Here is a 21,137-nt window from a genome sequence, read left to right as displayed (position 1 = left end):
CCCACGTTGGAAAAATAGTCTTCTATGAAACCAGTCCCTAGTGCCAAAAACATTGGGGACTGCTGTTTTAAATGACTGAATTAATCTCAGAAGCAAAAAGGTTTTGCTTTTCTTTTTTTTCAAAAGAAAAAAAAACTTTATAAGTAGCTATAGCCGTAAATATATGATCCTTCAATATTCCGTTACTTTTTCTTTTCATCTGATCAACTGCAATATTTATCTCAATTTTAATAGTATAACAACTATCCATATGTTAACATTAGGTATCCAGGCTGGGTCCAGTGGTTCAGGCCTGTAATCCCAGCACTATTAGAGTCAAGAAGGGCTCATTGCTTGAGCCCAGAGTTTAAAAGCAGCCTGGCCAACATGGTGAAACCCTGTCTCGACAAAAATGCAAAAATTAGCCAGGGGTGGTGGCGTGTGCCTGTAATCCCAGCTACTAGGGAGGCTGAGGCAGGAAAATCATTTAAACCCGGGAGGTGGAGGTTGCAGTGAGCTGGGATATTGACACTGCACTACAGCCTGGGGGACTGAGCAAGACTCTGTCTCAAAATGAATAAATTAATAAAATAAAATAAAAATTAGTGGTGTGAGCCAGTAGTCCCAGGTACCCCGGGAGCTAAGGTGGGAGGATCATGTGAGCCAAGGGAGAACTAGACTTCAGTGAGCCATTCCTGATTGTGTCACTGCACTCCAACTTGGGCAACAGAGTGACATCCTGTCTCAAAACAAAGTAAAATATTAGTTATCCATAAAATGAGGACATATAAGGGCAAAACTGGCCTTGAGACCCTGAAACAGATGACACAGAACACATATATACTAAACTCTCAATATTTATGCTTAAAGCCCACTAAGGAAGAGGGCTTACTGCAGTCACTTGAAAACACTTCCTTTTCTCAGTACATTATTTTAACAGCTGTAAACACAAATTTTTCCCTTAGAACCACAGTATAACAGAAGGAGGAGAAGAAATGCCATACAAAACAGTTTGACAGCAGCAAACATGTTAGCCACGAGTAGAATAGTTGGGTTTGTTGAGGAAAACTTTGAAAATCAAAACAAAGCACAAAGGTAAGTAGCCATCAAAGGATTATTAAGAACATCAAAATTTTACAGTATGGAAATGTGGTGCTCACTGTTGATCCTGAGTCATTAAAATTTAAATTATGATAACTGTTCAACAGGTAAAATAGCAACATGATTTTGTGCAATTCTTTTAATAATGGCAATATTGTGCACCATAGCTCAGTACTTCTTTTTATTGTATGCATATAATGCGCCAGTAAGGGTCATTTATTTGCGCATAACATTTTTGAGGCAAAATATGTGTGTGTGTGTGTGTGTGTGTGTGTGTGTGTGTATCTCACTAATTTTAAAGAAAAAGAAATCAAAGAAAATCGTCATTTCCATAAGGAAAAACATTCAAAAATTTAAAAACAGGAAATAAAATAATTTTCAGATATAAATGTGTGTTAAAGTTATAAAATGTGTGACAAGTTAAAATTTTTACATAGTTCTATTTTCCCCAAATTACTGTACATTTCCTTTGCTTGAGTTCTTACCTTTTCTTTTCATGTTTGAATTTATATTAAAGATTAAAAATTCAACAAAATATAAAATTTGATCCCAATTGTCCGTTATTTGCTTTTAGTAAATTTAGTTGGAATCTATGTTTACATTCATCTTGAGATTTGCCTGAGGTGAGAGGCCTGTGCTGTATTAGTGTTTCAGAAAAAGGCCACTAAAATATAAGATTAGGACTAGATTGAGGAACAGGAAAACTGAAGCAATTCAGGTATGAGACTGAGAGAACATACGCTCAAAACTACTGGCAATCCACAGTCTCTAGTAGGTTTTACTTGGCTGGGGCATACTTACTCAATGAAAGAAAGCTAGACCTATGAGCTGAGCTTTGCTTCAAAACAGCTACATTGTGTCATCTGGAGCTACCTTTCAGAAAGAAATGTCATCTCTGGTGTGAGGTGAGAGAGGGATTCGTCTTTCAAAAGCAAACAGAAAACGAGCAAAGCTTTCACTCAGCCTTGAATGAAAGTACCAAAAAAAGAATTACAAAAACTGAAACATTTCCAGACAGATAATGGCATTCCTGCTGAGAGTGTAAGTTCCTGGAGTGTGCAAAGGAACTCAGAAGAGTGGTCTCTCTGACAAGAAGATTGATTCTGTAATTCTCCATCAGCATTACAGGCTGTCAGCATGATTGCACTTGTTTCTCTAAAAGCATTAGTAAGACAATTACCGATTATATCAACACGGCATTTACATGTTTGTGACCATCTATGCCTGGAGCCCAGGAAATTTATAATCCACTGCATAACATTTTTGCTTTTCTATGTGAAGTATCAGGCAGCCAAAGTAAAATCAGATGGCACTCAGGAAAATCAAGTGAATACAAGCTTGTAACTTGCGTAGACAAAAAAAAAAAAGAGAAATTTGTGAAGTATGCATGCCAAAGTTTAAGAAATCAGAACTGGCATTTTTATTTAGAAGAAAATATTGTTTTATCAATAAGGAAAATATAAATGTGCAGTTTCATATTTGTCTTGTTAATGGATTAAACCACATATACCTGTCAATTGAATTATATATGCAAAGCACACAGTTAAAAAAATACACTAAAAACCTTTTTTTATATGTAGTATTATTTATTTGACCATTTCCATAACGTTGGCTTTCTATTCTAGGAGTTGACATCACTCCTATAAATCTGCAACTAAGATGTCTGTAAACAGTTCAATAGCTTACGTCTTTTATTATTAAGTTTAACAGAAAGAACTGTAGAAAAAAAGTATTACACTGTTCTTAAAATGTACTGGTGTAAATTCTTATTAAAAGAGTTTGAATATTCTTATTTCTATTTGCTCTAAATTTAAATATACTTGTTTCCAAGACTATTTGCCAATTTAATAAATAAAAATGAAATGATTTTATTTTTGAAATTTTTTCACGACTGCTAAATGGAATATAGATTTCACAGACAGACTTATCATGAAGTTCATTATTCCTTCTGGTAAAAATATATCTTGAGATGATACATTCTTGTCATCTGGATTTGCATTTACCTGATGATTAGTGATATGAAACATATATTTATATATTTGTCGGCCATTTGTAGGTCTGCTTTTGAGAAATATTTGCTTAGTTTGCCCACTTAAAAACACCAGTTTGTATTTTGCTGTTGAGATGTTTGAGTTCCTTGAATATTCTACATATTATCCCCTGGTGGATGAATAGGTTGCAAATATTTCTCCCCATGTGGTGGGTTGTTTCTTCACTTTACTAATTTGTTCCTTTGCTGGTGCAGAAACTCTTTAGTTTGATGTAATCCCATTTGTCTATTTTTGCTTTCATGCCTGTGCTTTCGAGGTCTTATTCATATTATTTTTTCCTAGACCGATGTCCTGAAGAATTTTTCCTGTTTTCTTCTAGTACTTTTGTAATGTCAGATCTGACATTTAGGTCTTTAATACATTTTGCAGTGATTATTGTATATGGTGAGAGGGGAAGGTCTAGTTTCATTCTTCTGTATTTAGATATCTAGTTTTCTCAGCACTATTTATTGAAAAATTCTGAGAAAATTTTTCCAATGAGTGTTGTTGGTACCTCAGTCAAAAATTACCTGGCTGCAAATATGTGGATTAAATCCCAGGTTCTCTATTCTGTTCTAATGGTCAATATGTCTATGTTTATGACAACAATGTGCTGTTTTGGTTACTGCACGTTGTAGTGTATTTTGAAGTCTAGTAATGTGATGCCTCCTGCTTTGTTCTTTTGCTCAGGGTTCTGTTGGTTCCTTTAGGTCTTCCATGGTTTCATTTGAATTTTATGATGGCATCTTACCACAGTTAGTATGATTGTTATCAAAAAGGCAAAAATAACAAATGATGGCAAGGATGTAAAGAAAAAATAACCTGTATGCATTATTAGTATGTAAACCAGTACAGCCACTAGGAAGGACAGTATGAAGGCCCCTCAAAAAACAGCAAACACAACAACCATATGATCTAGCAATCCTAGTACTGTGCATTTAATCAAAGAAAAGGAGGTCAGTGTATCAAAGAGATATCTGTATTCTATGTTTATTGCAGCATTATTTACAATAACCAAGATATGTAATCAAATCAACTGCCCAACAACAGATAAATGGATAAGGAAAATAAACTGTCCATACACAATGAAATATTCAGACTGAAAAAGATGAAATCTTGCCATTTATACTGATACGAATGGAACTGGAGGGCATTTTGTCAGGTGAAATAGGCCATGAACAAAAAGTTAAACACCACATCTTTTCACTCGTTTGAAAACTAAAAAAAAAGTTTATCTCATAAAAGGTAAAAGTAGAACAGTGGTTTCTAGAGGCCTGTGAGGATGTGGGGGAAGGGTGGGGATAGAGAAAGATTTATTAAAGGACACAAAATTACAGCTACCTAAGAGGAACATATTTGAGTGTTTTATAGCCCTGTAGGACTATAGTTAACTTCAAAATATTATATATTTTCAAATAGCTAGAAGAGAGAATACTGAATGTTTCCAACAAAAATAAAAATATAAAAAATACCACAAATCATGTCTGAATAATACACATTTCTAAATAACTTGTAGAGTACCTATCATATACTGTAATGATAATTCTTAAAAGAAATTTATATTGCAAAAAAATTTTACTTAATAGAGACATTAATTTCTGAGTCCAGTCTTTCAACTTTTCTTTTTCCAACTATAAAACAAAATAAATGGAACTATAGAAAATTTATGAAATAGAGGAAAATATAGAAATGAACATATAAAATTATTTTTAAAAAATAAAAATTAAAAATAAAATCATCTTTATTTCATTTCTTACAATTAGATGAAGGTCTTCCTAGGTTCCCTCAGCTTGGTTGGGGTCAGTAGCCATGCAAGATGGCCAGTGAGGGCATCAGTGACCTTCTGGCCTGATGGTCAAAGTGGGGGATCCCATATGAGGCTGCAGCGGCACTATGGCCACTTGCCTGCCTGCTTAGCTCCACTGCACATTGGGAAAGATGATGGCTTTTAAAAGTGCCTTTGGCTAGTGTTAGCAATCTGTGGTGCTAGCTGCAGTCTCATTGCCTCTCTCTAACTGCTGCCTCTTGCCATCTCACTGATCACTCTCTTACCACCTCTCCAATTGTCCCTTCTCACCACCTCACCGGTAGCCATTTTGCCATCTCTGTTTCTTGTCATCTTGCCTCCCTGTCAATCACCAATCACCATCATCTCTGCTATTTTCCTGCCTCTCTATTGATCACCATTGTCTGGCTATCTCACTGTTGATCGCTGTTGTCTCTGCTGTATCACTGCTGTGTAGGCCAGTGTCCCTCACTCACCTTCTTCATTTCTTCATTGGTTGCCAGATAATACATTAATTTCTGAGTCCAGTCTTTTGACTGGACTTCTGAGTCAATTCTGAGTGCAAGCCCTGAATTGGGGCTTAGTTAAGGAGTGTTCTTGGCTTCTTGTGAAAAAGAATTCAAGGGCAAGCCAGTGGAGTTATACAGCAATCTTTTATTGATTTTTTATTGGTATTTTTCCTTGCAGAGCAGGGCTAACTCACAGGCATTGTGCTCAGAGTCAGCAAAATATGGGCTCCTGGCAACTGTATTAATACTCACATAAACCCACTAACTTCCAGGATACATGTGAGTGTTTGTTAAATAGCTAAACCAGTGTCACAAGGGTTTATTGTGCAGAGTATTTCATCACTCAGGTATTAAGCCTAGTACCTATTAGTTATTTAACCTGATTCTCTCCCTCCCACGCTTCACCTTCCAATGGGCCCCTTTTATTATAAAAATCATTGTTTTTTATAACAGTTCCAATTGAATTTGGTTTATTTTCTATTTTATTATTCTCTAAATTCAGCTTTATATCATTATTATTTATTTCTGTTCTTTCTCCCTGTCTTTGATATTCCTCTTTCTTCTCCTCAACCTTTTTTCAGGGAATATGTCATTTGTTTTCAAGTTCTTAATTATACCAAGTTTTTCACTTAAATATTGTACACTTAGCCTTAAATACTGAATTAATTACTTTTAAGTAAAGACTTATCTACTTCCTCTATAAAGGGGCTAAAAAGATGACTTGGAAACTCTCTGAAGCAGAAAATGAAAACAAATATAAAACCATAATCTGATGACTACTTCTTATATTTTCCTTATACTTATTCTAATATTCTTACTATACTTACTCAACAGTTATCTGACCCATATGTGTCACTCACATTACTTGCTTAAACATATCTTCTACTGTCTTTCCCTGCTATAATTTGTGTTCCTCCTGAAATAGCCTGTGAGAAAACATTCCAAAAACAAGTTACTAATTGATGAACACTGGTAGAGGATTGGGATGATTGGAAGGAAAGAGAAGGAAGGCAACAAAAGATGTATTTCCAAACAAAATTCTACTGTTGGTATTTGGAACTTTACCCCTTTACCCCTTTACTCACAAAATCAGTGAGTCATTATAGAATATATGCCTCAGAGTTATTTTTCATGTGGTGTGAGATTCAGGTCTATTCCCAGGGCACAATTTCCCAGGCATTTACAATCTAGTATGTGGGAGCAGAGTAGGTTCTGGTCAAGACAGTCTCAGATGCTGAAGGTAAAAGTGGGGCTGCAGCTAAAGAAATGTTCTGTCCTGAGTGGATTTAGGCAGGTGCTTGCTATTACTAACCCTGAATATTATCTGCAGTTCAAAATACGTATCTCAGAATACTTTTGTTCTTTCTGTGTTGTCCTCAGTATCAACTGGGACCACAAAGCCTAAAAAAGTATATTGACTGATGCTTTAGTTTGTTAAAGCAAACTAAGTATGACCTGAGGACTTCATATTTCTCTATCTGAGTCCTTGTGGAGAACAACCTGCCTTAATAGGTAGACAGGATTGAAAACCTAATATAGGATATGCACCCGTAACAATAGCTAAGTCTTGGCCACATACTTCAACCATTCATACACTGCTGAGTGTTCAAACTGCATTCCAATAAGGCAAATGCTGAACTGTAAACAATTCAGCTGTTCTGTACCTTACTTCCAATTTCTGTATGTTGTTTTACTTTTTCTCTCTATACTAATCTTTCACTATGTGGCTGCACTGGAGTCTCTGTGAATCTGCTGTGACTCTTGCGGCTGCACAATTCACCAATGTTTCCATTGCTTGATTAAACTTCTTTAAATTTAATTCAGCTGAAGGTTTTCTTTTATCAAGTTTGAGTCTACGTTGAACACTGATGAAGCATATGAGGTAAGTGTCTCTCTGCCATGAATAGAAAACCCTAAATCAGTGTTTTGAGTATAATCTTCTGAGTTTGCCAATTTTCCCAAATTCATGTAGTAGGAATGTAGGCACTGTAAAGTTATTTCATAATTGTTTATTCTTTGTATTCATTATAACTCAGACAGTGTTATAAACTGCTGTACATTTTATACTACATCATTTTTCTCAAGTCTTTATTGTAGTACTTTTTTCTATGTTTTACATATTCCAGGTAATAATTGTTTTCAGAAAACCAAATGGTAAGCTCGTCACAAGACTATTAATGTTAACATTTGTTTGAAAGATCAAATGTATGTTCATATATTATTTTCTTGGCTTAGACTCCCCCACAGTTTCTACTAGGTCTCACTCAAAGGAATGTTTCTTTAACATTAGTGTCATTACACTGCACTGCTTTGAATACAGAGACAGAAATAGAACACTTTATAGAAGCTCTGGTTCTAAAACGTCTTCAGAATTCTCCTGAGACCTTACTAATTTTTCCAAAATTAGTGATATGAATCCCAAGAGGGCACCTCATATGAGACGTTGACCCACCGCAGACCCTGACTCAACGACAGATCTAGTGTCTGCTGAGGGACCGCTTCTTGGTTTTTACATGGCCACTTCCTCATTGTGACCTCACCGAGTGGAAAGCAGAGGGAGAAAGATAAGCAGAGAGATAATGAGAGAAGAGTGAAATCACAAACTCTCATATTTCTTCTTAAAAGGGCACTAAATCCATACATAAGGGCTTAATTCAAATGTTGAATTCTCCTCGATTTCAGCTTTGTGACAGATCTATAGAGAAAACTAAAACATCTCAAAGCAGAGAAACCATGGTTTTGTAACATAGAAGTGAATTATCTAATATAAAGCACTTAGTGGGTTTAAGATTTTCAAATAATTTCTCCATATTTTATGTTCTCTACCCATCATACATTTTAATACAGAGTTTAATTATTCTAGCATAATTTAATTAAAATATACATATTGGTATCAAATTCATTCAAAACATTATAATAAGCAATGATAAACGAATGGAGAAAGGCATATTTAAGATAATTATGACATATTATTTGCCTAAAAGATTTTCCAAAATAAAAATGAAGAAAAGTAACTATATAATAGAAATACATTTAAAGATAATATTGAGAGCATTCTATGCTCCCTCCATAGTATGGACATAGACATTCATCCTATTATTTATTTCCATTCTCTCTGGAATCTGAGAGGGCTTTGTGGTTGCTTTAACCAAGAGAATATAGAGGAAATAAAATTGTTTCTTGTTTCTGGGCTTATGCCTTGGTGAAATGTCCTTTAGCTTTCCAGAGAGACAAAACTAACAGCCTAGGGATAGATATAGATATATCAGTTCACACACACACACACACACACACACACACACACACATTTATCTTCCGGAAACACTCCAACAAACATACCCAGAAGTAATACTTGACCAGGTATCCAGATATCCCTTAATCCAAAAAAGCTGATACCTAAATTAACTATCACAGAGCTACTTTAGATAGTCGACAACAACATTAACTCATATTTATTTAGTCCTGGGTTTGTGCTAGACATAGTATGGGCTTCAAAATTTTAATCTTATTGAATTGCCAAAACTTTACAGATGACAAAAGTGATTTGTGGAAAGAATAGCCAAATTGTTTAAGCTTACACAGCCTGTAAGAGGTGGAGCCAGGATTGGAACTTTAGCTGCCTCTGCATTTTATCCTCTCAACTCCTCTCACCTCCGTTAGATGAGACCAAGGGGAACATTTAATTTGAGCAAGTTTTGTTTTTATTGTTATTTATTTATTTTGTAAGGCCAAACATTTGTGCATACTTATACAGTAAAGAAATGACCCAGTAGTGACGAAAGCATTACGCATCAAGAAGAAGGGAAAATAGAGAAAGCTATGGATAAATAAAGGGAGGTGTGGAGGTCTTGATGCTGAAATTCAGTTTTAACATGCAACTTTATAAATATATGTATATCTTAAAGCACATATTAGGAACTCAAGTGTTATGCACATAAAACCACAACATTTATTTAAAAAATACTTAATGCTACTTTGTGGCACACTTATCAATGTAATGTAATATTATTATCATTTTACATATAGTTTATACATAATTATCTCATTTATTCCACCCATTAACTACTGTGGGAAGTAGATGGTAAAACTATGGTTTACAGGCTTTAACTATTTGTCAACAACTATGCAGTTAAGATTTAAATCCAGATACCTTATTTCAGCATCTGTGCCTCTAACTGCTCCCACTGCTTCTCACAAAGTCAAGAGCTCAAGTATGGGACGAAGAGAAAGAGAAACCAAATGTGGACTGCTGACCAACCACTTGATATGAAAGGGTCATGATCAAAAAAAAAAGAAAAAAAGGAAAAGAACAGAACATATTCCTAGAGGTGAGATGGAATGATGGAATTCCAGGAGAGTAACTGCTAAAGAAAGAAAGGAACAGTATTTATTAATGTCCAAATATGGGCCCCATATAGTAAGCTCCATACACAGAGCATTACTTTTCATATTCATATGCTTTATGAGATGGACATTATAACTTATTCTAAGAGCAAATGGACACTAATAAAGGTGAAATCTATTTGCCAAAAGTTACAAATTTATATAACAGAGATTTGAAGTCAGTCCTGTCTGATTTCAGAGTTTATAGCTTTTTCTTTCTTTTACACATGATTATGTAATCCTGCCATTTAATGTGATATGTGTACATGTGAATATGACAGTGAACAAAGGCAATGTACCTGCACTAACTTCAACACTAAATTTTCCATGATTTTATCAATGGTCCCAAAAGTTTATTTTTTTAATATAATTCTGTAACAATACTGATTTTCAAAACTTTATGTGAAGTATTTGTTTTGTTCCTCCTATACTGCATAACTTCACTGTCTAAAATTACAAGTCCAACATTGTTTTTTATATGTCATGAACTTAGATTTAGATAGTCTGCTTTTTGGAGTTGGTTACTTTAATCCCATGTGTATGTACCTCAAAGGTGTATGACAGATAAATTCTCAATGATTATGTCCAACTGTGATGAAACCAGTTCTTTCTTCCAATAATTCTGTGCTCAATGTGGTTCAAACAAAAAATGGAGACTATAAATTATTTTGTGTTGTTAGTGTTGCCAGTCAATGATCATTAAAAAAAAAATTCAATCTGCAACTGTATGTATCTCAGAATATTTTATTGTGTTTACTTCAATTTCCCAATCTGCAATGGAAATATTTCAGCAAATGCTGAATTGGTTAAATTTCTACATTTTCTGAAAGTCAGTTAAATTGATGTATTTTTCTTTTGCATGACATTCGGATATAAAAGTATCTTTCATGTATATTTTTTAAAAAGCAACAAAATAGTGTGTTACAAAACAGTGTGTCGACATGTTTTCAAAAATATTCAAAATCTCTAAGAACTGGGTTGCCTGGCTGAAGTTTAGAAACCATATTAATGAATTTAAAAGAAGCAGATGTTTAATCATATTAGAATTTTAATTATCAAAACATGGAAAGATTTTCAGATAATGATTTTGTCTGCATTATAAATTATTCAATGTTAATACTGTTTTAGAATGTAGCCACCATGTTAAAATTTCATCTTGAAAGACTTCATAACAGAAAATCTTACCTACTAAAGTACTAAAATATTATGACCAAATACTAAGATTAAAATAGATGGGTGAAAAATAATCACATTTCATAATTTAAAAACTAAAGTACATAATTCCATTTAAAAATACAAATTGTGTCCAATATGCACATTGGAAGTGCTATGGAAAATATGTAAATGGACTTTTGCTGCTGGAATTCTTTTCAAAATGCTGTATATTCTTTCTTACTGCACATGCATTGCTATGGAAACAATTCTAGTGTAGTAATCAGTAAATCTGAATTTAAGTCATGATTTAAACTAGAAATCCAAATGCTTTTCTCCAAGAGAATAGTGTAACACTATTTAGAGTAGCACTGATGCAAAAAATTAACATGTAGCTTTTTTTAGCTTTTTTGGAAAATCTGACCTCCATTTCTAAATTTAAAACAAGGGGCATTGTACTCCTATGTGTGACTCTCCCAAGACATGGGAAGTTTAACATACCTTCTGAAAGTGTAATCTAGGTCAGTAGGCTATTATTTAATAGAATGAATAAAATTGTTGAAGTGTTACCTAGGGCTTTGGAAGATAGTATGTTATATTGAAATGTCAAGCATCCATCTGACTTAAAAAAAAAGGTGGAAGACTTGGAAACAGGTCATCTTTTTTTTTATTTTTTATTTTTTATTTTTTATTTTTATTTTTATTTTTTTTAGACGGAGTTTCGCTCTTGTTACCCAGGCTGGAGTGCAATGGCGCGATCTCGGCTCACCGCAACCTCCGCCTCCTGGGTTCAGGCAATTCTCCTGCCTCAGCCTCCTGAGCAGCTGGGATTACAGGCACGTGCCACCATGCCCAGCTAATTTTTTGTATTTTTAGTAGAGACGGGGTTTCACCATGTTGACCAGGATGGTCTCGATCTCTTGACCTCGTGATTCACCCGCCTCGGCCTCCCAAAGTGCTGGGATTACAGGCTTGAGCCACCGCGCCCGGCAAACAGGTCATCTTAATTAGTAAAATATAGTTGCTATCATTCTGAGCTTTTTGTTAGCAGAAAACAGGCCATAAACAAGGAATGACAGTAGTGGATTCCCATGGGGAAAGTTTCCAAAATAATGTATCAAGTGGTATCAACTATAAATATGAATTAATATATACTGATATAAAACAGAATAGTTAGCGTGAGTTGCAGAAATCAAGGTCATAGAAAAAGTTAAGGTTGTTCAGCAAATTTTTGAGGGAGGTTATGAACTTGAATTAATGGAATATATGGAGAAGACCTTTCAAGTAATACACACCATGTCACAATATTATGAACTGGCAAATATTAAGACAAGGTGGATTGGCCTGGCATGTATATGAGAACCAGAAAGCTGAGAGTAACAATAGGTGGAGGTGGGCTTACGTTAATGGATTGCTCATTTGATTTCAACTCTTGGAATAATAATAATGATAATGATAATAATAATTCTTGAAAAATACTGCCTTGGTATATCAAAATTAATATTTTTAAATACTTGAAGATTAGTAATGTCATGTCTGTTAGTTTATATATTTAATAGTTATTTTACCAGAGCTAACTCCTTTGATCTAAATTACATGTTACCCTTAAATATAGGATGATAAAATTCCCCAAGAATACCAATATCCTTCCATTACCATTTTCTGAGCTTTAATATATAGCCAACATGCTTTTAATCTGTTGCCAGACAGATTCATGAATATCTTATTGTTTGGTCTACTGTATGCAGAACACTAGATTATCTAAAAAAAGTTCTGATTATTCATATAACTTAGAAAAATACAGCTTTGATTACAAGGTGGTATTTATCTTATTAACATTGAAATGCACTAGTTATGAGAAAAAGATAGTTTCTGTTTTGTGTTTTTATGCCATTTTTACTCTTTCAATCTGGAAATAAAGGACATTTGGCAACCATGAAATATATTTATTACCAAGAAAAAAAGTTTTATATGTACTTTTTAAGATACACTGTTGGGGGGAATGAACATTAGTTCAACCATTGTGGAAATCAGTTTGGAGATTTTCCAAAGAACTTGGAACTACCATTCAACTCAGCAATACTGTTACTGGGTATGTACTCAAAGGAAAGTAAATCATTCCACCAAAAGACACATGAACTTGCCCATTGCAGCTCTAGTCACAATAGAAAGAGAGTCAACCTAGATGGCTATACTGTGGAATGGATAAAGAAAATGTGGTACATATACAACATGGAAAACTACATAGTCATAAAAAAGTAACAAAATCATGTTCTTTGCAGCAACATGAATGCAGCTGGAGGCTATTATTCTAAGCAAATTAACATAGGAATGGAAAACCAAATACTGCATGTTCTCACTTATAAGTGGGTGCTAAACATTGAGTCCATATAGACACAAAGATGAGAACAATATACAGTGGGGACTACCAAAAGGTGAAGAATGGAAATGGAAAAAGGCTTGAAAAAATTACTATTGGTTACTATACTCACTGCCAGGGTGAGAGGATCATTCATATATTAAAGCTCAGCAACATGCAATTTACTCATGTGCCAAAAAAAAAAACCCTGCACATATTATAACCCCAAACCTAAAATAAAAGTAAAAACGATAACAATAACAAAAAACTAAATATTTATTGAAAATTTTTGATAAAATGGATTAAAATTGCCTCTTTGAGATCAATAAAGAAACACTGAGGTTTCCCTTTAAATATAATGACATTTTACAGTCATTTAATAAGCAGTCTCTAAAACTGGGAAATGTATTTGCTGTATAACAAGTTTCAAGTTTGGCCAAATCTGGAAAAAAAAATATTATTTTAAAACTGTGTGCATTTCAAAAGTTATTGTTTGAAAAAATGTAAAATAAAGTATCTTCTATTTACGTAGCCAGAGTACTTAAAATTATTATTTGGCAAAATGATAAATATGTTGTAACAAATTAAAACAAAGTGTTGATTGATTATACCTTCATGTTTGCTGTCCAGTTGTCACACTGAATTTAAAAACATATGTTCTTAGGAAAAGCATTCTAGGTCAGATGTTATTTGCCTTTTGACATGGAATGAAGGCAAATTTTGTAATTTCTATTCAATTTGTGTAAACTCTTCCAATTCTCCATTTATTAGTTAAACTTGAGGTTAATTGTCCATGTAAACTTCTATCTGAGCTTGTCAATTGTGTCTATTTCTTCCTTACTAAAGTAGATAAATCTTATCTTTCCCAAGCCCATTTATTTTATCTCTATTACTACATATCCAGGCTCTTAGGCTTTCTTACACGTATTTTATTACAGTTTTCTTATTATTGGACTTTCCTCACAGTAGTGATGGATTGCTACTGGCCTTTTGTCTTTCAATTCTCTGTTATAACAAAAAGAAAATACCTCTAAAAAAAGTCACATTGGAGAGTGTGCAGTAAGAAGATTAAGTCACAGTCTATAATCCTGCACCTTTATTTCTCTGGGTGAAGTAATATCACAGAATTTCATATTTATTAAAACACATTGTTACAAATGAACTTAAATAGATCTCTAAGTAAATTATAGATGGAAGACCAGTACCTAGCAGAGATAAAAAGTTGTTTTTGTAATAAGTAATCATTAATTTATAGGCTAATACATTCACAGTCAACTGAGAAACATTATTCTGCCTCTTGTTAACATTTTTAATATTTCTCTTATCCATATTCCTCTCTAGGGAAGCCAGATATATATAAAATGATTAGTTAATTAAAAATAGGAAACTCAGATAGTGTAGCAATACTTTCTTTGAGGTAGACAGAAAATGAATTAGAAGCAAATGAAGCCAAGTGTTGGGGAATTAATGATAGCTTATCTGTGACCCTAATTGTGACCAGTGCCTTGTATTTGAAGACAGTACTTCTTAATATGATTCTAATAAAAGGTATCTGACACATCACTAATCATCAAGGAAATACCAATCAAAATCACAATGAAATATTAATGTACATGTGTTAGGATGGCTATTATCAAAAAGATAAGAAGTAACAAGTGTTGGCAAAGGTGTGGAAGGAAGAAAGTGAAAACCTGTACACTGTAGGTGGGAATGTCAATTGGTACAGCCACTATTGGAGGTTCTTCAAAACATTAAAAATAGATCTACCGTGAGGTGTAATGGTTAATGTCTATAATCCCAGCAACCTTTGGTAGGCCTAGTTCTTCAGCTCAGGAGTTTGAGACAAGCCTGGGCAACATTTTGAAACTCTGTGTTTACAAAAAAACAGATAAAAAAACAAAATTATCTTGGCATGGGGCATGTTGGCACATGCCTGTGGCCCCAGTTACTAGGAGGCTGAGGTGGGAGGATCACCTGAGCCTAGGGAGGTTGAGGCTGCAGTGAGCTATGAGCACACCCCTGCACTCCAGCCTGGCCAACAGTGAGATGCCAATTCAAAGAAAATAGAAATCCCACATTTCATCATCTAAATCCTCTCAATCAGGTATGGGTGAGGCTCTGAGTCTAATCAATTTTGACGATAATTTATCGAGTGATCTGTTAAATAAATAAAATAGTTTATCTGTTCCCAAAATAAAATGGCAAAACAGTTATAGGAAAACTGCTATTAACATTTTTGGTATAAAAAGGGAAAAAATAAAAGGAAAAAAAATGAGGAATTAGTCAAGAAATTTTAAATCCAGTAGCAAAAATCCTGTTAGGTTTTAAGTCATGAGCATAATTCTCTACGGTTTTCGAATCCATCCTCTCAGTAAAATAATCCCAAATACTCAGTAGTTAAAAATAAAAAAATAGTTTAATGATCAGAGAGACCTGGTAGAGGCCTACCTGTTCTCATAACACACTTCCAAAATGGTAAGAGAATGGAGTATAAGGGATATCCTTTTGGTTTTAAGTGTTTCAATGCACTTTTTTCTTTTGTTTTCATTAAATATAGCAGGTGTTTATAGCTGAATAGATTTATCAGCCTCTCTCCTGCCAATAGAATTTCTGGGGTTTGAAAATTTTTTTTTTCATTTTATGCTGTTGTTTCCCCTTTAAGTTCAAGCTATCAGTCTTTATGCTGTTACATAAATCCCTATTATTTAATGCATCTCCTAATATGTCATAGGCATTCCTAGCATTAAATAAGACATGTTTCCTATGGAATCCTATTGCTGTTTTGTCTTTCTACTTTGAAAGAACAATTGCCTCAAGCTTTCATAAGGCCCCTATTTAGATTGAAGAAATATGAGGGTCACATACTTAACCTCTCAGAGGCTTTAATATAACAAAGTACTTTTTACTTTTGCTTCTTTTTGTTTAAAGTTCTGTTTAAAAAAATCTATCACTCTCCTCTAGCATTTCCTTGTAAGTAATCACTTGCTTTTTCCAACAAAGGTAAACAGAAATCTTACTCTTACTCTTGCACTGAAACACTTAAAAATCACAAGGATATTATCATATCATTTTAGAAGTGTGTGATGAGAATGAGTGGTCCCCTACCAGCTTTCTCTGATCATTAAACTATTTTTATTTTAAACTGCTGAGTATTTGGGATTATTTGTTACTGCAGCGTAATGTAGCCTATGGTGACTGTAAGATAAGAACTTTCAGTAGATTTCTGTTAAATGGCAATGGATTGCCATAATAGAGAAATGAAAGGGAAGTTAAGAAAGTTATCCACAAAAATCAAATCATTTTTATAGGAACATGGCTATAAGGGAAATAAATAAGACTGCAGGCCAACCAAAGGCTACTTAAATATGAGTACTTTTTTATATGAAGTATACTGAAGAAGAAAAATTGATTCTGTAATAAGGGTAGAATGGTTTACAGGGATAAGTTCTCCAGGGAGTTAAAAGAGGTTGGAATGCAAAAAAGAGTAACTTGCCTTAGGTAAAAGAGTAACTTCATTTATTAAGTAGATTGTAAAGTACGACGAATTTTAAGGCTGGATTGTGTCATTGTGTATGGCAGAAGAATCTAGTCTTGCTATTTTTAAGGAGCCAATGATGCGGCAACACAACCACATTTATTATTTTCACCTCTCCACAGATCCTGGTCTGGATCCTATTTCTAAACACAAGATCAGCGAAGTGTTGATCAGAAAATGAATAAAATAGAAAACATGGCATCACATACTTGACTTCCAGGTAAGCCTTTCGAGTTAACATTTCAGTGTAAGTTGAAATGAAATGTGTAAGATTAATTTGTAAGGTCATGTATACTTTTCTTAATGTTTATAAGTATCCAGTCTAATACAAGGCATTGTTAAAAATATCTTTGGAAATCCCACACATTTAATAAACTGATTTTAAATGTATTTATAAGAAATATTGAATTTAATCCCAAACTATGAAATTTGAACAGTTACAAACTTGTTGTGTTCTATATTATTACGCAGTTGATAAAAAAAATCAAATATAATTAAAGTCTAGAATTGCTGATTGGAAGCCTTTCTTCCCTTTATCAAATGATAAAAAAATAATTGAATCAATAGTATCACCTTATTTTTTTATTTAAAAAGAGTACAATTTCTCCTTACTATTGAGACTTAATACATGCTTCTATTTCCACCCGCTGAAAAAAATATCTGTTTTATATTTGCTTGCTAAGTTATTTTTCTAACTCTGCAAGCCTCAGGGAAAGCTAATTAAAAGTGTTGGTTGTTGCAACATTATTTTTCTTTACTTAACCTTATAAGTTTCTCAGTTTTTTGAAAATACAAAAATGTATTAAAAGGACAAATATAATTCTGCAATATGATTTAGTTTGAATTCATTTCTTCTTTAGAGTCAGAACTTAAAAATCAAACTCATGTTATTTTTCCAATGTGCCTAACCTAGACCAGATAATTATACAATTAAATATTCTATGTAAAACTATTATATATGTAATAAAAAGTTTTAATAAAATTGGTTTATTGTTAGATTTCTGGCTTCCTCAGTTATCTAGAAGTGAACACAAAATCTTAAAGAACTACAGAAAATTCCAGTGTAGACCTTCATTGATAGGAAATACATGTCATAACCCATGATGTGGCAACTTCAGGACATTAATGAGATAATTGTGTGTTAAATTTGAATGCACATCAAAAAAGTGAGGGCAAATATGCATAGAACATCTATCAGGGAACATAACCATAAAACTCAGCCATATGCTGTAACTTTAAAAATATATATATATATCCCAGCCATTCATTAAATCACTACTATGTGTAAAGCCCCATGTAAGACTTATATCAAATTACTCGTGTAATCCCCAGAATTCTTTAGAGTTGAGGTTACATCAGAGGAATTTGGACATTGGGTAGTTGAGATAAATTTCCCAGGATCAAAAAGGTTAAAAACGGGCAGAAACTAAAGAACTTCTACATAGCAAAAGAAACGATCATCAGAGTGAACAAGTAACCTACAGAATGGAAGAAAATTTTTGCAATCTATCCATCTGACAAAGGGCTAATATTCAGAATCTATAAGCAACATAAACAAATTTACAAGAGAAAACAACCCCATCAAAAAGTGGGCAAAAGATGTAAACAGACACTTCTCAAAGGAAGGCATTGATACAGCCAACAAACATATAAAGAAAACCTCATCATTGCTGGTCATTAGAGAAATACAAATCAAAACCACAGTGAGATAGCATCTCATGCCAATTAGTATGGTGATCATTAAAAAGTCAGGAAACTAGTTGGTGGGGTAGGGGAGAGACAGCGGGGGGTGGTGAGGGACAACATGGGGAGAAATGACAGATATAGTATGCACCTAACATAAAATAAATTTAAAATAATAAAAATTAAACAAAAAAAGAAAATCTATCTCCTTCACCACTCCCACTGAATATATATTTGCTAATGATATGATTCTACAGAATTAAACTAAATTACGCAGTCCTGAAAAAAAAAAAAAAAAAAAAGCACGTTGGGAGTCTCAGGCGGGTGGATCACGAGGTCAACAGATAGACACCATCCTGCCCTACATAGTGAACCCGTCTCTACTAAAAAAACAAGTACAAAAAAATTAGCTGGACATGGGGGCAGGCGCCTGTAGTCCCAGATACTAGAGAGGCTGAGGCAGGAGAATTGCTTAAACCTGGGAGGCAGAGGTTGCAGTGAGCCGAGGTTGTGCCATTGCACTCCAGCCTGGCGCCTGGTGATGGAGTGAGACTCCGTCTCAAAAAAAAAAAAAAAAAAAAAAAAAAAAAGTCAGGAAACATGCTGGAGAGGGTATGGAGAAATAGGCACACTTTTACACAGTTGGTGGGAGTGTAAATTAGTTCAACAATTGTGAAAGACAGTGTGTTGATTCCTCAAGGATCTAGAACCAAAAATACCATTTGATCCAGCAATCCCATTGCTGGGTATATATATTACCCAAAGGATTATAAATCATTCTACTATAAAGATACATGTATATGTATGTTTATTGCAGCACTATTCATAATAGCAAAGACTTGGAACCAACCCAAATGCCCACCAAAGATAGACTTGATAAAGAAAATGTGGCACATACACACCAAGGAGTAGTATGCAGCCATAAAAAGGATGAGTTCCTGTTCTGTGAGTGGAAACAGGGAAGGGAACATCACACACTGGGGCCTTTGGGTGGGTGGGGGCCTAGGGGATGGATAGCATTAGGAGAAATACCTAATGTAGATGACAGGTCGATGGGTGCAGCAAACCACCATAGTACATGTATCCTAAAAAAACACATAACCAAAAAAACCTACACGTGCTGCACATGTATCCCAGAACTTAAAGTATAATTAAAAAAAGAAAGAAAGAAAGAAAACAGCAACAACAAGAAAATGGGCAGGACCTGCTTTTAAACCTAAGTGTTTTTAAACCTAATACGTATGCTGGAGGAGAGGCAAAAACAGTCCTACAGATCAACACTCTGTACTACAGCGTGCATCAGAATCAACTGGAGCTTTTTGGTGATTCAATCAAGAGTGGGGCCCAAGATGTAACATTTCACAATTTCTCAGTTGCTGATGCTGCTCATCTGAAACTCACACTTGAGAGTCACTGCTATGGATGTCAGTAGTCATTCTAACCTGTATTTATTATCACTCTGAACCATGAAGAAACATTTGCATTATGCTCGATACACTCTATTTAAAAACACAAGGAAACATGTGGTACATTTAAGAAAAGCTTTCATTAAAATATATATTGTTCAGAAGATTAATCATCATATATATGAAAAGGTTTCAGAAGTAGAAAACTTTATTCCCCAAATTTGTCTAAAAATAATTGCTGCTCAATTAAGAATAGATCTTGTGACATTTTCAATGTTACTAATTTATGTGTAGTATGATTATGTCAGGACTTACTTGGGCAGTGCCAATAATGCATATAAGGTTATATACTAATCTCAGAGCCTTAGAAAATTGAATCAAGATTCCCCCGTCAGTCTGTATTCTCAGGTATATGGTAACATCTGTTCCAAACTTTTTTTTACTCACAGACACACACCATGTCATTGTTGATCGGGATGAGCACATTGATTCTTTCATGATGCCATAAATTTTTCTTAACCAAGCAATGAATGGCAAGTGATAATTCTAATTAATTGTTTGGTAGCTCTATACTTAAAGCACAGGTCTTTTGACTCAAATTCTTCATTCCTATCTAGATATGCAAAGCTGTCACTCCTTAAGATACTATTTGGTGAGCATGTAATAAATAAGCCTTGGAAAATTTTAAAGCAAATGTCCTGTGAAGGGTAACAATAACGATGGCTATGCTGCTGTAGAACTGTTTCATTGTCTTAATGAGAATAACACGATCATGGAACAGTAGAAGCCAGGTAGATACAATTTATATTCAGAGACAAGGTGAGAACAATTACCACAGAAATGGTAATCAGAGTTTTGGCATGCAAGAATCTGTGATTTAATTCATTATAGAACCCTCAAAAATATACCAGGTAAACAGCCTGTTAAGGTGTGTTTGATACTTATAGGTAGCAAAATCTCACTTCTGTTGGAAATTAAAAAAACAACCTACTTAAAGGTAGCACACTGTAGTGGAGATTAACAGTGTTTAACCCAAGACTATCCCTTTGAAACAGAGCACTGCTATGAATCACTAAGTGTACCCCAGTGAATCGTTCTACAATTCATCCTCAATACTATTAGTAGCTACCTGTTAGCATAAACGTGCCCTTAGAAAATAAAAATTGTCAGAATTTCTGTGAGTTGTTTGATTTGGGCTCTGAACTAAAGGTAAT

At 34.1% G+C, this 21,137-nt stretch overlaps 1 long non-coding RNA gene across 1 annotated transcript in view; it reads left to right on the top strand.

Moving 5' to 3' along the window:
- LOC141582728 (uncharacterized) overlaps positions 1–21,137 on the top strand; it is a 78,092-nt gene that overhangs the window by 40,268 nt on the left and 16,687 nt on the right. The window contains exon 2 of the long non-coding RNA XR_012515606.1: positions 16,957–17,054. This is a non-coding gene — a long non-coding RNA (uncharacterized LOC141582728). The remainder of the gene's footprint in view (positions 1–16,956; positions 17,055–21,137) is intronic.

Source organism: Saimiri boliviensis, chromosome 2 (assembly GCF_048565385.1).
Source record: "Saimiri boliviensis isolate mSaiBol1 chromosome 2, mSaiBol1.pri, whole genome shotgun sequence".
In the NCBI taxonomy this organism is placed as follows: Eukaryota; Metazoa; Chordata; class Mammalia; order Primates; family Cebidae; genus Saimiri; species Saimiri boliviensis.
This window is presented reverse-complemented; position numbering and strand designations above follow the sequence as displayed.